The sequence below is a fragment of the Pseudorca crassidens genome, chromosome 17 (genome assembly GCF_039906515.1).
Source record: "Pseudorca crassidens isolate mPseCra1 chromosome 17, mPseCra1.hap1, whole genome shotgun sequence".
NCBI lineage: Eukaryota > Metazoa > Chordata > Mammalia > Artiodactyla > Delphinidae > Pseudorca > Pseudorca crassidens.
The window spans coordinates 11,995,860-12,015,126 of record NC_090312.1 but is presented as its reverse complement, the minus strand read 5'-3'; the positions used below and the strand labels follow the sequence as shown (position 1 = coordinate 12,015,126).

At 38.9% G+C, this 19,267-nt stretch overlaps 1 long non-coding RNA gene across 1 annotated transcript in view; it reads right to left on the bottom strand.

The window, feature by feature from the left end:
- LOC137209860 (uncharacterized) overlaps positions 1 to 19,267 on the bottom strand; it is a 194,976-nt gene that overhangs the window by 22,267 nt on the left and 153,442 nt on the right. The window contains exons 4-5 of the long non-coding RNA XR_010936144.1: positions 1,423 to 1,587; positions 690 to 888 (exon numbers count right to left, since the gene is read on the bottom strand). This is a non-coding gene — a long non-coding RNA (uncharacterized lncRNA). The remainder of the gene's footprint in view (positions 1 to 689; positions 889 to 1,422; positions 1,588 to 19,267) is intronic.

Below are 19,267 nucleotides of genomic sequence, written 5' to 3'. Positions count from 1 at the left end.
TGATGAAGATTAAAACATACATAATGTGTTTAGAACAATTCTGGAACACAGTGCACACTCAATCAATATTAACTTCCTAACATTCAGATTCCCTCTACTTGGCTTTTCACTGATGTTAAACAAGTATCAATGCCAAGTTAATAAAGAAAACGTATTCACTGGTTTGCTTCAGTTGAATTTGGTCCTGAAGTTCTAAGGAAATCATCACAGTTAAACATTGTAATCTACAGCCAACATGCCAGGATGTTGTCTATTGATGAAGAGAAAACCGCTCTGTTTTTAAGGATGGGGCAGTAGAGAGAATTTATTGAGAGAAAGTTTTCTTATAACCTCTGCACAGTTCTAGAGTTTGAGGAACTAAAAGGGAGAACAAACTGAATTTATAATGATTTCCCTCAAAATGCATTCAAAGAGAAAAAAAAAAAGATTTCTTGAACAACTCTTATTTATAGGTAGACAGTCTTCAGACCCAAGAAACATAAACTCTCACGTGAGAGGCTAATACCTAAACACCTAAGATACACAGCCATTGAGGAAGCTTACACAGAAGTGGAGGAAATAGGCTCAAGGAGTCACGTATTCTGACCCTCCAGAAAGTTTCAGCTCATGAAGGGATATCAGCAAATGGATAAGACTCTGGAAAGTCTCACAAGCCATTGGCTACTGCCTTGTGACTATACTGTACCCACCTTTCACACTGGCGTCCTCTTCCTTAGCTGCTATGAAACTTTCTGATTGGAGAAGAGGAAGATCCAACATCATCTGCATCCTCCTCTGCCCTGTGAAGTGGCTTTGTCATCAGCATAGTGATGGGGACCTCACTACCTCTCTAATTCTTCATAGTGCTTGGTTTTTTGTGGTGTCTACCTCCTGGTCCTGGTTAGACTCCTAAAATATCAAAGATAAGAAAGGCCTTATATGCAGTTTAAGTATGGGCTAGTGAGCATTTAACAACCAGCTCCACAGTGTTTTGTGTGCGTGTGTATATTTACATTTATATATAAACATACATCCTTTATGTCTATAAAGGATATGTAGCTCAAGTTAATAAGTAGAAATAACATTATTATAAATTCCCTATAGCCAAATGATTCTCGCTGAATATTTTCAATCACTGTACTGAATGCTTCATTATAGCTAACCTATTTTCCAACTGACAAATTATCATCCAACATCCATTTACGTTAATGAATAAGACAAAGTGAAACAACAAACTTGGATGGAACTTCTTTCATTCATCAAAGACATTGAGTGCTTTCTTTTATGAATTGGATCATGGTTTTCAAATACTGGGAGAATATTTCCCTATTTTTTGTGCAACTCAGCTGTAATGCCTATAGATATGACATTTTAACTTTAATCTGTATTATATTTTCCATCACTTTCATAAGTCAATACAATCAACAGAACAATAAACCAAACCTTGATTTGTAGTATCTGCCGATTTTCATGGTGTAAATACTCCCATCTGGCAGATAACAAGCTATAAAATGACCCCACTGAATGGGAAGCTGGGAAAAGATGGCAGTAGCACAGCTATTTTATAATATTTATTTCCACCATAGAGATGCAATAGCTATTCATATCCTAAAGAGAACAGATAAAATAGATGAAGTCAAATATTAGAAAATAATGAATTTGAGCACTTTATATTTTAACGTAACATGTTAAATGTGCAGTCTACATAGTTTAATTGCCAGTGATGCTGTGTTTAAAACCAGCTCACAGCATTTCTAAAAATAAACCCATCCGCTCTCAGATTCCACGTGGGCTCCAGCACACTACTGCTTCTATAAAGCCTAGGACTCAAACTGCTTGTTTTACAGATGAGAAATTGAGGCCTTGGGTGTAAATGAGAATGGTCCAAAAACTCAGTAACTTCACTGCTTTGGGTTAAGTCAGCAGAGCTATGGATTTGATTCTCATTACTACTTATTCTGAGTGTTCCTAAGTATTAATAGTTTGACTCTCCAAACCTCAGCTGCTTTCTGCATTTTATAGAAATAGTATTTCCAAAATGATAATAATTCCCAAATAATAAAGTTGTTATAGGGAATAAAGTATATTCCAAGTCATACACTTAGTGGATATTTAGAAAGTGCTGCATAAATAATGGTTATTATTATTAATAGAAGGTTATTACGAGCAACAAAGGCAACTCGAATACCAGTTCCACATGACAACCCTTCAGATATCTGTAGACAGTTCTCACATTCCACTAAATAAAATCACTAAACTGTACAACCCCAAGCCCTTTCAAAACCTCATTATTCAACTTGTGCTAGGCTTAGCACTTGGTGCCAGTAACACAACTTCTAATTAGAGTAGTTGCCCTCTTTGATCTGACCGTCTACCATTAAAAGAAGTGTCTTGAATTAAAGTTTGTTTGGTTTTGCTTTTTGTCCACATCTAGAATTAGTTTCAAGTCTGAGCAGCATTTCAAGAATGGCACTGACAAACCAGAACGTGTCAAGAGGAGGCTGTTATGATAAGGGATCTAGAAACCCTTGTAATTTCAGAGAGAGTTGAAGGAAGGGGGCCTGTTTGTCCTGGAGGAGAGAAGATTTGAAAAGAATTAGATGGAAAATCACATAAAACAGAGAGCTTATTTGACTGCCCCTGGTTGTAACCCCAGTTTGTCATTTATGTCCTCATTGAGTTTTGTGAAAATGAAATATTGAATGAAAGAACACACAAGTGAATAAATGTATGAGCCGCAAATAATGTAAGCACTGCTTAAATGCAATTGGGCCGTTTACTATAGTCTCTTGAGCCTGAATTTCCTCGTTGGTGACAATGGGATGACAGCAGCCTCCTCGATAGGTTGTTATAAAAATTAGTTATATAACAGAGCATTTGCCACATGCCAGACACTTGATAAATGGTTGGTTGCTATCCTTATTCTTGTTCTCCAGCCTTCTAACTAGCTGATCATCACTTCCCTCAAAGAACTGAGGGGAAACAGGGAGAGAGCTAGGCAGTATGTTCCAGGGGTCTGTGGGCAGCAGAAAAAGTCACATATTGGAAGCTCTGACATTATAAAAAGTTTTGGGGGGCTTCCCTGGTGGCGCAGTGGTTGAGAATCTGCCTGCCAATGCAGGGGACACGGGTTCGAGCCCTGGTCTGGGAGGATCCCACATGCCGCGGAGCAACTAGGCCCGTGAGCCACAACTACTGAGCCCACGCGTCTGGAGCTTGTGCTCCGCAACAAGAGAGGCCACGACAGTGAGAGGCCCGTGCACCGCAATGAAGAGTGGCCCCCGCTCGCCGCAACTAGAGAAAGCCCTCACACAGAAACGAAGATCCAACATAGCCAAAAATAAATAAGTTAATTAATTAATTATTTTTAAAAAAGGAGTGAAGTCTTAATACACATAACAATTTGGATGAATCTCCAGAGAACTATGCTGAGTTAAAAAAAAGCTAATCACAATTAAAAAAAGTTTTTGGAAGGAATGGGGGGGTGCACAGAAAAGTGTTGTTGGGTAACATGACAGGCTTAAGTGGCCGAATGGCTTACCTGTGATTCCTACATCTCTAAACCTATAACAAACTTCAGTAAGTCTCAAAATATAATATTATGAGATAGATTTCTTCTGAAGGCTGGTGAGAGACGGAGTATACACCCATGTCCATACATGGGTCTGAGATATTTGGGAATGGTGACAAGGGAACTGCATGTAAAAACTGAAAAGTTACCTCCTAATATCTATGCCTTGACAATGTGTGTTCATCTAAAAGATTATTTTTGATCCTCTCTAGTATCTGGCTAAAGAGATAAAGGCAGAATTATTTTCTAGAATTTCTTCTAAGACTCCTTTAAAAAGAATCAATAAGGTTTTTGGGTTTTTTTTCTTTCACTTTTTAGGAAATCTTTCTTCTGGTCTACAACTAGGATTTGATGCCTGGAGTTCCAGCAGCAGCATTCTGGGACTAGGAAGTGACACTAGGAATGGAAGGAGTTGCTGCTTACCGGACAGTCAGCATCCCACACTGAAAGGTAGGACCCTCTTTTACATGACAGAGAAAGGTACTTTATCCAGTTTCCAATCCCTATTACAATATCAGACATGTTCAAAAGTTAGGGAGAGGACTCAACACTTTTCCTAATGGTTGAGTCCTAGAGCATTAAGACAAAGTCACCAAAATCTCTAATGGGCAGAGAGGCCCCCAAGTGATACCTGAGTTCATTAATAATTAACAGTGGGGAATTTGGCTCCTAAGCCCATGAACGCTAATCAAGTTTCTTAAGCGTCTATATTAAAAATATAGAGGAGAGAAACCCGCTGACTCACGCCTTTGGTCACATCAAATTATTAGGAATTTCCCGAACCAGAGATTTTACCATATGGCCACTTCTTTTATAAACAAACATTTATGTACCATTTATTATGCACCAGGTACTATTCTAAGCACTCTAACAATATTGATGCATAGAAGAGGGGAGATCAAGAGGGCAGAGTAGGAGGATGTGGAGCTCACCTCCTCCCATGAACACATCAAAAATACATCTACATGTGGAACAAGTCTCACTGAAAACTAACTGGAGACTGGCAGGAAGACCCTTGTACAACCAAGGCTGTAAAAAAGATCCACACGAAATTGGGTAGCAAGGGAAGAGAAGCAATCATGTTAGAACCTGGGCCCCTGGAAGGGAACACAGAAGAGGAGGGCCAAGATCCTCCCTGGGGCATGAGGGTTCAAACCACATATTGAGTACCCCAACCCTGGGGGCCAGTGCTGGAAAGTCAGGTTCCCTTAGGTGGTTTGAAAACAAGTGGAAGTAACAGGAAAACTGTAAGAAACCTAGACTCCACTCTTGAAGAGTGTACACACACTCCCAAAACAAGGCATTGGAAGCAGATTGAAACTGCATGGGGCTCTGGCCAGTCTCCCATGACCATCCCAGTCCACACCAGAGCCTGCACCAGCACCTCTTGCTCTATGGTCAACTCCACCCTAGGGCTAGGGCTGTAGCAGCGAAGGGGAGTGTGCAGTTGTGAGGGACAAAGACGGCCTAGACCCAGAACAGCATCTGAACAGGATCGGAGAAAGAAATTACTGGTCTTTGCTGAGGCAGTACATCGACGGCAGCCCAGAACTGTCACCGGGGCCAGGACTGCCACAGCCTATGGCTGCTCCAGCTGTTCTTGCTCCACGACAGCACCCCTCTGGGGCAGGGTGCGGTGCTGGGTGGTGGGACAGCCCACACTCAGAGGAAATGGAGCCAGCTGAGACTCAACCCTGAGACTTCTGCTCCAGCAACTTGGGACCTGCCCCACCCCCAATTGGGTAATGTTGGCCACTGAATAGAGGAGAAGCCCCAGCTAACACCTGGCACTGGCTCCAGGCTGTCCATCTCCAGGTCCACCTTCTAGTGGTGATAGCTGCCAGCACACCCTGGGGGAAGACATGACTCATGTTCACATCTGATCCAGTTCTCCTACCAAAGCCACTGGGCACACAGACTATATAGGGAAGCTCCCACACAAGGACGACCCTTTAGGACTGCAACAGGTAAGTGTTTCACCTAATTTCTTAGTGAGACAAACTTGAGCAAAATGAGAAGACAGGAATTTGTTTCAGTTGAAAGAATAAGAGAAAACCCCTGAAAAAAACAACTAATGAAACCATAAATAATTTACCAGATAAAGAGTTCAAAGCTTTTGTATTAAGAATGCTAATGGAATTAGGGAAAAGAATAGATGATGAACACAGCAAAAATTTCAACAAGGAAGTACAATACCTGAAATACCAAAAAAAAAACCAGAACTGAAAAATACAATACCTGAAATGAAAAACACAATAGAAGGACTACAGGAATAGAAGCAGACTAGGTAAGAGAGAAGAATACATACATGATCTGGAAGATAGAATAATGGAAATCAATCACAACAAACAGAAAAAATTTTTAAATGAGAACAGTTTATGGGACCTCTACTACAACAAAAAGCATATCAACATTCATATTAAAGGGGGTCCCAGAAGAAGGAGAAAAAAGGGGGTTAAAAATATATTTGATGAAATCATGGCTGAAAAATTCCCAAACCTGAAGAAGGAAACAGATATCTAGGTTTAGGGGGCACAGAGGGTCCCAAACAAGATGAACCCAAACAGAACCACACCAAGACATAGTATAATTAAAATGGCAAAAGTCAGAGAATTCTAAAGGCAGAAACAGAAAAAGTTGTATAAAGGGAACCCCCATGAGGCTATCAGCTGATTTTTCTGCAGAAATTTTGCAGGCCAGAAAAGAGTGATATGATATATTCAAAGTGCTGTAAAGAAAAAGCCTGCAACTTAGGATACTCTACCCAGCAAGATTATCATTTAGAATTGAGGGAGATAAACATGAAAATGTAAAATCTGACATCAGAAACACAAAGTGTGGGAGAGGGAAGTAAAAGTATGTAGATCTTTTAGAATGTGTTTGAGCTTAAATGGCCACCAGTTTAAAACAATAGATACAGATCAACAAATAACCCCATGGTAACCATAAATCAAAAAGCTATGATAGACGATACACAAAACAAATCTCAACAAATTTAAGAGGGTAGAAATAATACCAAGCATTTTTTCTTTTTGGACCACAATACGAAACTAGGAATTAATTATAGGAAGAAAAAGGGGAAAAACACAAACATGTGGAGACTAAACATGCTACTAAAAAACCAATGGGTTAATGAATCAAAGAGGAAACCAAAAAATACCTGGAGACAAATGAAAATACAAACACAACTTTCCAGAATCTAAGGGATGCAACAAAAGTGGCTGTAAGAGGGAAATTTATAGCAATATAGGTCTATCTTAAGAAACAAGAAAAATCTCAAACAACCTAACCTACCATCTAAAGTAATGAGAAAGAAACAAACAAACCCCAAAGTCAGAAGAAGTGAAGAAATAAATAAAATAGACCAAAAGAAATAGAAAAAACTCAATGAAACCAAGGGCTGTTTTTTTGAAAATTTAAACAAAATTGATGTCTTAAGCCAGGTTCATTAAGCAAAAAAAGAGGACCCAAATAAACAAAATAAGAAATAAAAGCAGAGACATAACCCTCATTACAGAGATACAAAAAACCCTAACAAATTGCCACAGTAATATGCCAACAAATTGGACAACCTAGAAGAAATGGACAAATTTCTAGAAATACACAACCTTACAGGACTGAATTAGGAAGAAAGACAATCTAAATGGACTGATCACTAGAGGTAAAATTGAATTTATAATTTAAAAACCCCTAGAAAACAAAAGTCCAGGTCCAGACAGTTTCACAAGGGAATTCCACCAAACAAATAAACAAGAGCTAACACCTATCCTTCTCAAACTAAACTATTCCCAAAATTTGAAGAGGAGGAAACGCTCTCAAACTCATTCCATGAAGTAAACATCACCCTGATACTTAAACCAGACAAAAGACACTACAAGAAAAGAAGATTATAGGCCGGTATCTCTAATGAATATGGATGTAAAAATCCTCAAAAAGTATTAGCAAATTGAATTCAACAGTATATAAAAAGGATCATACACCATGATTAAGTGGGATTTACGCCAGAGATGCAAGGATGGGTCAGTATCTGCAAGTCCATCAATGTGATACACTACATTAACAAAAGGAAGGATAACAATCACATGATCACCTCAACAGATGAAGAAAAAGCATTTGGCAAAATTTAACATCCATTCATGATAAAAGCTCTCATCAGCGTTGGTAAGGAGGGAACATATCTCAATATAATTAAGGCCATCTATTATAAACCCATAGCTAACATCATACTCAACAGTGAAAAGCTGAAAACTTTTCCTCTAAAATCAGAAACAAGACAAGGATACCCACTCTTGCCACCTCCATTTAACATAGTATTGGAAGTCCTAGCCATAGCAATCAACAAGATAAAGAAACAAAAGGAATCCAGATTGGAAGGGAAGAAGCAGTAGTCACCATTTGCAGTTGGCATGATACTATATGTAGAAAGCCCTAAAGTATCCACAGAAAAACTACTAGAACTTGTAAATGAAGTCAGTAAAGTTGCAAATATACCAGATTAATATGCAGAAATCTGCAGCTTTTCTATACACACTAATCGTGAACTCTCAGAGAAAGCGAGCAAACGATCCCATTTAAAATCACATCAAAAAGAATAAACTATTTAGGAATAAATTTAGGGAGGTGAAAAGACCTATACTCAGAAAACTATATGACATTGAAGATGGAAATTGAAGACGATACGAAAAAAAGGAAAGATATCCTATGTTTATGGATTGCAAGAGTTAATATTATTAAAATGTCCAAACTACCCAAAGCAATCTACAGATTCAATGCAATCCCTATCAAAATAGCTATCATATTTTTTAAAGAACTAGAACAAATAATCCTAAAATTTATATGGAACCACAAAAGACCCCGAATTGCCAAAAGAATCTTGAGAAAAAAAGAACAAAGCTGGAGTATCATGCTTACGGACTTCAGAGTATACTACGCAGGCACAGTATCAAAACAGCATAGTAGTGGCACAGAAACAGACACACAGATCAATGGAACAGAATAGAGAATCAAGTCATAAACCCACACACTTATAAGGTCAGTTAATCTATGAAAAAGGAGGCAAGGATACAATTTTAAAAAGACAGTATCTTCAGTAAGTGGTGCTGGGAAAACTGGACAGCTACACTTAAAAGAATGAAATTAGAACATTTTCCCATACCAAAATGAAAATAGACTCAAAATGGGTTAAAGACCTAAATGTAAGACCTGAATCCATAAAACTCCTAGGAGAAAACATAGGCAGAATACTCTTTGACATAAATTTTAGCAATATGTTTTTGGACCTGTCTTCTCAAGAGAAACAAAAGCAAAAGTAAAAAATGGAACCTATATAAACTTAAAAGACTTTACACAGCAAAGGAAACCATCAACAAAATGAAAAGATAACCTGCTGAATGGGAGAAAATATATGCAATTTATATGACTGATAAGGAGTTAATATCCAAAATATATAAACAGCTCATAAAACTCAGTATCAAAAACCTGATTATAAAATAGAAAGACACTTTTCCAAAGACGATATACAGATGGCCAACAGGTACACGAAATGATGCTCAACATCACAAATCATCAGATAAATGTAAATCAAAACCACAATGAGATAAAACCTCACACCTGTCAGAATAGTTATCATCAAAAAGTGTACCAATAACAAACGTTGGTGAGAATATGGAGAAAAGGGAACCCTAGTTCACTGTTGGTGAGAACATAAATTGGTACAGCCACATGGAAAACAGTATGGAGGTTCCTCAAAAGACTAAAAATAGGACTACCATATGATCCAGCAATTCCACCTGAAGAAAATGAAAACACTAATTCGAAAAGATACATGCAACCCAATGTTCACAGCAGCATTATTTACAATAGCCAAGATACGGACACAACTTAAGTGTCCATTAACAGATGAATGGATAAAAAAGATGTGATATATATACACCTACATACACATATGTACCTACGTACATATAGACATGCGTATAGACACATACATACATATAGACACATACATACTCGCACACACGTGCACACACACACATATACAATGAAATATTTCTCAGCCATAAAAAATAAAATTCTGCCATTTACAACAACATGGACTGACCTAGAGGGTATCATGCTTAGTAAAATAAGTCAGAGAAAGACAAATACTGTGTGTTATCACTTATTTGTGGAATCTAAAAATCCATTGGGGCTTCCCTGGTGGTGCAGTGGTTGAGAGTCCACTTGCCGATGCAGGGGACACGGGTTCGTGCCCCGGTCCGGGAAGATCCCACATACCGTGGAGCGGCTGGGCCCGTGAGCCATGGCTGCTGAGCCTGCGCGTCCGGAGCCTGTGCTCCACAACGGGAGAGGCCGCAACAGTGAGAGGCCCGCGTACAGAAAAAAAAATAAAAGCAAAATCATGTCACACAAACAATCCTATCCTTGTTTCCCTACTATGAAAATACTAAAACAGAAAAAGGCATAAAGAAAAATGGAGTGTAAAACTTGGAATCCACAACTCAGGAAGTTTAAAAGGCAAATCAGAAATGATTGCAGCCGTCCCTGATCACAGCATACTTCCTCCCTTCTAGAGCTAATTCCTTCTCATCACATCTGCTGTAGAACATTCCTCTAGGGTATATTTGGCCACCGTGTGTATTTGAATCATCACTTTATTTCCTATCCAACTGTCACTGTAAATGTTGAAGCTGAGGCCCAAAGAGAAGAAATGACTTTCCCAAGTTCAACAGATACGAATATCCAGGTTTGGGAGCCTCACTTCTGTGTTCCCCTCACCATGTCATGCTGTCCTTGAAAAAAAACAAAGGCTCATTTACTACAAGTATCTAATTTTGTTATTTTCCTAAACCATGGAATCATAGTGATTGAATTCACTTGAAAACTATGGCAGAAAAACGTAAATTTAACTTGAGTCGGTCTATTTTTAATGCATTCAGAGATTACAAATGATCTGTTTTCTGAGAGTAAACTGAAAAGTATTCCAACCTTATTTAGCAAATAGGAACTAGAGGGAACCTATAGACAGGCCATGGCAGAAACCCCATTTTCTTCTCTTCAAGCTGAACCCCTCATCTCCCCGTATTCCTAACACTGAGGGATGAGTTTGTATTTTACAAATGGCTGCCTGGTAGAGAGGCCCCCCCATCATTACCCAAATCCACTTAGAAGAGGAATGCATCCTCAAGAATGGGGCCTGGTGAAAAGTGCTTAGACACAGTCTGGGCTGAAGCAGGGCCCTTCTGATTCCATTTATCAGTGGTGTGGTGGTGTCTTTTGAAGTGGCTTCCTCCAGTCTTGGCAGCAGCTCAGAGAGCCACCAGCGTAGGAGGAACTGCCACCCACAGCCTCCATGAGGCTCTTCAAGGAGGGGGCACAGCTGGAGCTGGGCCTTGCTGAGATCAGGCTGCACCAGGGAAGAAGTGGAGAGAAACCTGCTGACTCCTGCCTTTGGCCACTTCCAAATTATTAGGAATTTCCTGAACCAGGGATTGCATGCATAGTTATTTTTTCTGGGATAAGAGAAATCATGAGACCTTTTTCTAAATAAGAGGGAAGAAAGAATTCACTACCATGAATATTTTAGGGACATTATATGCACAAGCTACAAATATTTTTCATTAGCCCCTACAGTTTCACTTTCCACTCTTCTCTACTGTGTTCCCTAGGAGGCTGACTTCATATAAACTGTATCAATGGGCTCTCTTGCCATCAAGCTGCCAGTTGGCTTTGGCCAGCTGGAGACACTGGTAAGAGCCGGGAAGGGCTAGAAAGAAGTAAGGTCAAGCTACTTATGACTGCAGCCCTCTTTTTGCTAGATCACTATGGGTTGGTTGAGTCCCTTTTCCAGTACTCAAGCTCCTATCAAGCAATACTCTTCATAGAGCAAGAAAAAGAAGAAAAGACCACAGTGCATCTTCTCTACCATCTGTTGAAGTCTTAGTAAGACTGTTAGAGGGCCATGGGGTAGGCACATGATCTAAGCTAGGCCAATCAGATTTTTTCCCTTGGGAATTCAAATCTTAAGGCAGATGATAGATGGAGAGAGTCGGAACCGATTGATGCCTGTGTTGGGGCATTCTCCCAACCCCCGCCCCCAAAAAAAGTCCAGTGGATCCTTAGATTCCAAGACTACACTGGTTCTATTCTATTTTTTAAGTCCTGGTTCTTCAGTATTTCCTTAAATTTTATAATTCACCCACATTCAACTGAAAAGGAAGCTAAAACTAAAGAAATTGAAGCTCAGAGCATTGTAGCAACTTGTCCAAAGTCACACAGCTAGTAAGGAGAAAACACGGGATTCAAATTCAGGTTTGTTTCCAATATACCATATTGCTTACAGGAAGGCAGGATTTACGAGAGTTCATGACCTATATATACAAAGAGACTTGAGAGACTCAGTCTTGCTATTAAAAGCTGAGTAAGCTCATGGAAAATGTCTGCCTAGTGCCCAAGCATAGGGAAGAAAACAAAATAAAGAGCAATTTAGAAAATTTCTATGACCAATAGAATTCTATTTGGCACAGTGTATGGCCTCCTGAACAGAAACAAATTATCAACATATGAAACCATGGTCATTTTCAAAGGACATTTCTTCCTCATTTATAATTCTTTCTTCTTACAGTTTTCACTGCTTGCTCTCTTCTGAGAGTAACTGGGTAAGGAAGCAGATATCTATACCTTACTGACAATGGATTTGGTAGTATATGGTATCTGCTATAGATTGAATGTCTGTGTCCCCTAAAATTCGTATACTGAAAATCTAACACCCAAGATGATGGAATTAGGAGGTGGGGCCTTTGGCTCCGCTCTGATAAATAGGATAAGGGTCTTATAAAAAAGGACCCAGAGAACTCCCTTGCCGCTTCCACCACGTAAGTACACAAACAAGAAGGCACCATCTATGAACAAGAAAGCAGGCCCTCACCAGATGCCGAATCCGCCAGCACATTGATCTTGGACTTTCCAGCCTCCAGAACTTCGAAAAATAAATTTCTGTTGTTTATAAGCTATCCAGTTTATAGTAGTTTATTATACCAGCTGAACAGACTAAGGCCAAGTCTCTTTCAATTCTTACAATTATCCTGTGCATAGGTCATTTTTGTCCCTCTTTTCAGATGAAGAAAAAAAGGCACCATTGCCCAAGGTTATATCATAGTAAAAGGCAAAGCAAAAACTTAGAGTTTGGTCCATGTGCTCTTTTTAACAGCACTAACGTTTTTCAACAAGGATGTTATTTCGCAGACATCCTTGAGGCAACCACAAAAATACTGCCCTGGTTGGGAACCTCAAAATCATGCAAGTCTATTAATGTATATTTCTATTCCTTTTTTCTTCTTGAAGCCCTACTTCATTTTTTTATTTCTTCCTAAGAGCAGTGGAAGACATCTTTGTTGCTGTTTTTAAGAAGTGATAGATGGGTATATCTAGCAGAAGGTTGGTTGTGGGGTCCTATATAAGGACAATCTGGTACCTGAATGTAGTGTCTTCCACTTTCTACTCAGCTGCATTCTGAGATGCCAGGGGTGAGAAGTCACTGTGCTGGAGAAGCAATTGGTACCTGGGAAATACTTCAGAATGCTCTAATTTGGTTGAAATTTGAATTCATATATTAGCAGCCTTACAAGGTACAAACTCAGTTACTAAACAAATATTTGAGTACATAATATATGCCTGGCACTGTCCTTGTCATTATGAATACAGTGGTAAACAAAACTGATAAGTCCTGGCTCTTACAGAGGAAAGAAAAGAGAAATTTAAGCAAGTGAGGAAATTAATAAAAAGTGTACTCAAATATGCTATATACGATATCTATAAAATAGTAACTTATTGATACTCTGATTTTAAAAATTAACTGATGGGATTTTCAACAAATGGTGCTGGGATAACTGGGATGTCCTCATGCAAAGACTAAAGCAGAACCTCTACCTCACACCCTACATAGTGATTAACTTAAAATGGATAATAGACCTAAATCTTATAAGCTGAAAATATAAAACTTTTAGAAGAAAACATAGGAGGTAGTCTTCATGACTTTAGGTGATAATTTCTTACATACGGAACCAAAAGCACTAGCAATGAAAAAATATTGATGAATTAGACTTCATCAAAAGTAAAATCTTGGGCTTCCCTGGTGGCGCAGTGGTTGAGAGTCTGTGTGCCGATGCAGGGGACATGGGTTCGTGCCCCGGTCAGGGATGATCCCACATGCTGCAGAGCAGCTAGGCCCGTGAGCCATGGCCGCTGAGCCTGTGCTCCACAATGGGAGAGGCCACAACAGTGAGAGGCCTGCGTACCGCCAAAAAAAAAAAAAAGTAAAATCTTTTGTGATTCAAAAAAGATCATCAAGAAAGTGAAAAGACAACCCATCAAATGGGAGAAAATACTTGCAAATCATATATATCTGATAAAAGACGTGTATTCAGAAAACATAAAGAACTCTTACATTTCAGGTCATTTTTTAACTTGCTTAAATTTGCATTTTCTTCTTTCTTTGAGAGCCATTTTAAAAATGGGCAAAGGGGGAGACCTTCAAGATAGCAGGAGAGTATGACATGGAGATCACCTTCCTCCCCACAAATACATCAGGAATACATCTACATGTGGAACAACTCCTACAGAACACCTACTGAACGCTGGCAGAAGACCTCAGACCTCCCAAAAGGGTCTTGGTGCTCCAGCCGGGTGTCAGGCCTGTGTCTCTGAGGTGGGAGAGCCGAGTTCAGGACATTGGTCAACCAGAGACCTCTCAGCTCCACGTAATATCAAACAGCGAAAGCCTCCCAGAGATCTCCATCTCAACACCAAGACCCAGCTCAACTCAACGACCAGCAAGCTACAGTGCTGGACACCCTATGCCAAACAACTAGCAAGACAGGAACACAACACCACCCACTAGCAGAAAGGCTGCCTAAAATAATAAGATCACAGACACCCCAAAATACACCACCAGATGTGGACCTGTCCACCAGAAAGACAAGATCCAGCCTCATCCACCAGAACACAGACACTAGTCACCTTCACCAGGAAGCCTACACAACCCACTGAACCAACCTTAGCCACTGGGGACAGACACCAAAAACAACGGGAACAACAAACCTGGAGCCTGAGAAAATGAGACCCCAAACACAGTAAGTTAAGCATAATGAGAAGACAGAGAAACACACAGCAGATGAAGTAGCAAGATAAAAACCCACCAGACCAAACAAATGAAGAGGAATAGGCAGTCTACCTGAAAAAGAATGATAGTAAAGATGATCCAAAATCTTGGAAATAGAATGGAGAAAATACAACAAACATTTAACAAGGACCTAGAAGAACTAAAGAGCAAACAAACAATGATGAACAACACAATAAATGAAATTAAACATTCTCTAGACGGAATCAATAGCAGAATAACTGAGGCAGAAGAATGGATAAGTGACCTGGAAGATAAAATACTGGAAATAACTACTTCAGAGCAGAATAAAGAAAAAAAATGAAAAGAATGGAGGACAGTCTCAGAGACCTCTGGGACAACATTAAACGCACCAACATTCGAATTATAGGGGTCCCAGAAGAAAAAGAGAAAAACAAAGGGACTGAGAAAACATTTGAAGAGATTATAGTTGAAAACTTCCCTAATATAGGAATGGAAATAGGCAATCAAGTCCAGGAGGCACAGAGAGTGCCATACAGAATAAATCCAAGGAGAAACATGCCAAGACACATATTAATCAAACTCAAAAATTAAATACAAAGAAAAAACATTAAAAGCAGCAAGGGAATCCCTATAAGGTTAACAACTGATCTTTCAGCAGAAACTCTGCAAGCCAGAAGGGTGTGGCAGGACATATGTAAAGTGATGAAAGGGAAAAACCTACAACCAAGATTACTCTACCCAGCAAGGATCTCATTCAGATTCGATGGAGAAATTAAAACCTTTAAAGACAAGCAAAAGCTAAGAGAATTCAGCACCACCAAACCAGCTTTACAACAAATGCTAAAGGAACTTCTCCAGGCAGGAAACGCAAGAGAAGGAAAAGACCTACAATAGCAAAACAATTAAGAAAATGGTAATAGGAACATACATACATATTGATAATTACCTTAAATGTAAATGGACTAAATGCTCCAACCAAAAGACATAGACTGGCTGCAGGGATACAAAAACAAGACCTGTATATACGCTGTCTACAAGAGACCCACTTCAGACCTAGGGACACATACTGACTGAAAGTGAGGGAATGGAAAAAGATATTCCATGCAAATGGAAATCAAAAGAAAGCTGGAGGAACAATTCTCATATCAGACAAAATAGACTTTAAAACAAAGACTATTACAAGACACAAAGAAGGACACTACATAATGATCAAGGGATCAATCCAAGAACAAGGTATAACAATTGTAGATATTTATTCACCCAACATAGGAGCACCTCGATACATACGGCAAATGCTAACAGCTATAAAAGAGGAAATCAACAGTAACCCAATCATAGTAGGGGACTTTAAAACCCCACTTTCACCAATGAACAGATCATCCAAAATGAAAATAAATAAGGAAACACAAGCTTTAAATAATACATTAAATAAGATGGACTTACTTGATATTTATAGGACATTCCATCCAAAAACAACAGATTACACTTTCTTCTCAAGTGCTCATGGAACATTCTCCAGGACAGATAATATCTTGGGTCACAAATCAAGTGTTGGTAAATTTAAGAAAACTGAAATCATATCAAGTATCTTTTCTGACCACAATGCTATGAGACTAGATATCAATTACAGAAAAAATCTGTAAAAAATACAAACACTAGGAGGCTAAACAATACACTACTTAATAACCAAGAGATCACCAAAGAAATCAAGGAGGAAATCAAAAAGTACCTAGAAACAAATGATAATGAAAACACAATGACCCAAAACGTATGGGATGCAGCAAAAGCAGTTCTAAGAGGGAAGTTTATAGCAATACAATCCTACCTTTAGAAACAAGAAACATCTCAAATAAACAACCTAATCTTATACCTAAAGCAATTAGAGAAATAAGAACAAAAAAAGCCCAGAGTTAGCAGAAGGAAAGAAATCATAAAGATCATGTCAGAAATAAATGACAAAGAAATGAAGGAAACAATAGCAAAGATCAATAAAACTAAAAGCTGGTTCTTTGAGAAGATAAACAAAATTGATAAACCATTAGCCAGACTCATCAAGAAAAAAAGGGTTAAGACTCAAATCAGTAGAGTTAGAAATGAAAAAGTACAAGTTACAACTGACACTGCAGAAATACAAAGGACCATGAGAGGTGACTACAAGCAACTATATGCCAATAAAATGGACAACCTGGAAGAAATGGACAAATTCTTAGAAAAGCACAACCTTCTGAGACTGAACCAAGAAGGCATAGAAAATATAAACTGACCAATCACAAGCACTGAAATTGAAACTGTGATAAAAATCTTCCAACAAACAAAAGCCCAGGACTAGATGGCTTCACAGGCGAATTCTATCAAACATTTAGAGAAGAGCTAACACCTATCCTCCTCAAACTCTTCAAAAATATACCAAAGGGAGGAATACTCCCAAAGTCATTCTACAAGGCCACCATTACCCTGATACCAAAACCAGACAAAGATGTCACAAAAAAATAAAGCTACAAGCCAATAGCACTGATGAACATAGATGCAAATATCCTCAACAAAATACTAACAAACAGAATCCAACGGCACATTAAGAGGATCATACACCATGATCAAGTGGGGTTTATTCCAGGAATGCAAGGATTCTTCAATCTAAGCAAATCAATTAATGTGATACACCATATTAATAAACTGAAAGATAAAAACCATATGATCATCTCAATAGATGCAGAAAAAGCTTTCGACAAAATTCAACACCGGTTTATGATAAAACCCCCCCAGAAAGTAGGCACAGAGGGAACTTACCTGAACATAATAAAGGCCATATATGACAAACTCACAGCCCACATCATCCTCAATGGTGAAAAATTGAATCCATTTCCACGAAGATCAGGAACAAGACAAGGTTGTCCACTCTCCTCACCACTATTATTCAACATAGTTTTGGATGTTTTAGTCACAGCAATCAGAGAAGAAAAAGAAATAAAACGAATCCAAATCGGAAAAGAAGAAGTAAAGCTATCACTGTTTGCAGATGACATGATACTATACATATTGAATCCTAAAGATGCTACCAGAAAACTACTAGAGCTAATCAATGAATTTGGTAAAGTAGCAGGATACAAAACTAATGCACAGAAATCTCTTGCATTCCTATAAACTAAAAATGAAAAATCTAAAAGAGAAATTAAGGAAACACTCCCATTTACCATTGCAACAAAAAGAACACCTAGGAATAAACCTACCTAAGAAGACAAAAAACCTGTATGCAGAAAACTATAAGACACTGATGAAAGAAATTAAAGATGATCCAAACAGATGGAGAGATATACCATGTTCTTGAATTGGAAGAATCAACATTGTGAAAATGACTATAATACCCAAAGCAATCTATAGATTCAGTGTAATCCCTATCAAGCTACCACTGGCATTTTTCACAGAACTAAAACAAAAAAGTTCACAATTTGTGTGGAAACACAAAAGACCCCGAATAGCCAATGCAATCTTGGAAAAGAAAAACGGAGCTGGAGAAAAATCAGGCTCCTGGACCTCAGACTATATTACAAAGCTACAGTAATCAAGACAGTATGGTGCTGGCACAAAAACAGAAATATACATCAATGGAACGGGACAGAAAGCCCAGAGCTAAACCCACGCACATATGGTCACCTTATCTTTGATAAAGGAGGCAAGAATATACAATGGAGTAAAGACAGCCTCTTCAATAAGTGGCGCTGGGAAAACTGGACAGCTACATGTAAAAGAATGAAATTAGAACACTCCCTAACACCATACACAAAAATAAACTCAAAGTGTATTAAGGACCTAAATGTAAGGCCAGACACTATAAAACTCTTAGAGGAAAACATAGGCAGAACACTATATGACATAAATCACAGCAAGATCCTTTTTGACCCACCTCCTAGAGAAATGGAAATAAAAACAATGGGCAGAAGACCTAAATAGACATTTCTCCAAAGAAGATATACAGATTGCCAACAACACATGAAAGAATGCTCAACATCATTAATCATTAGAGAAATGCAAATCAAAACTACAATGAGGTATCACCTCACACCAGTCACAATGGCCATCATCAAAAAAATCTACAAACAGGGCTTCCCTGGTGGCACAGTGGTTGAGAGTCTGCCTGCCGATGCAGGGAACACGGGTTTGTGCCCCGGTCCAGGAAGATCCCACATGCCGCGGAGCGGCTAGGCCCGTGAGCCATGGCCGCTGAGCCTGCGCGTCTGGAGCCTGTGCTCCGCAACGGGAGAGGCCACAACAGTGAGAGGCTCACGTATCGGGAAAAAAAAAAAAAAATTCTACAAACAATAAATGCTGGAGAGGGTGTGGAGAAAAGGGAACCCTCTTGCACTGTTGGTGGGAATGTAAATTGATACAGTCACTATGGAGAACAGTATGGAGGTTCCTTAAAAAACTAAAACTAGAACTACCATATGACCCAGCAATCTCACTACAGGGCATATACCCTGAGAAAACCGTAATTCAAAAAGAGTCATGTACCACAGTGTTCACTGCAGCTCTGTTTACGATAGCCAGGGCATGGAAGCAACCTAAGTGTCCATTGACAGATG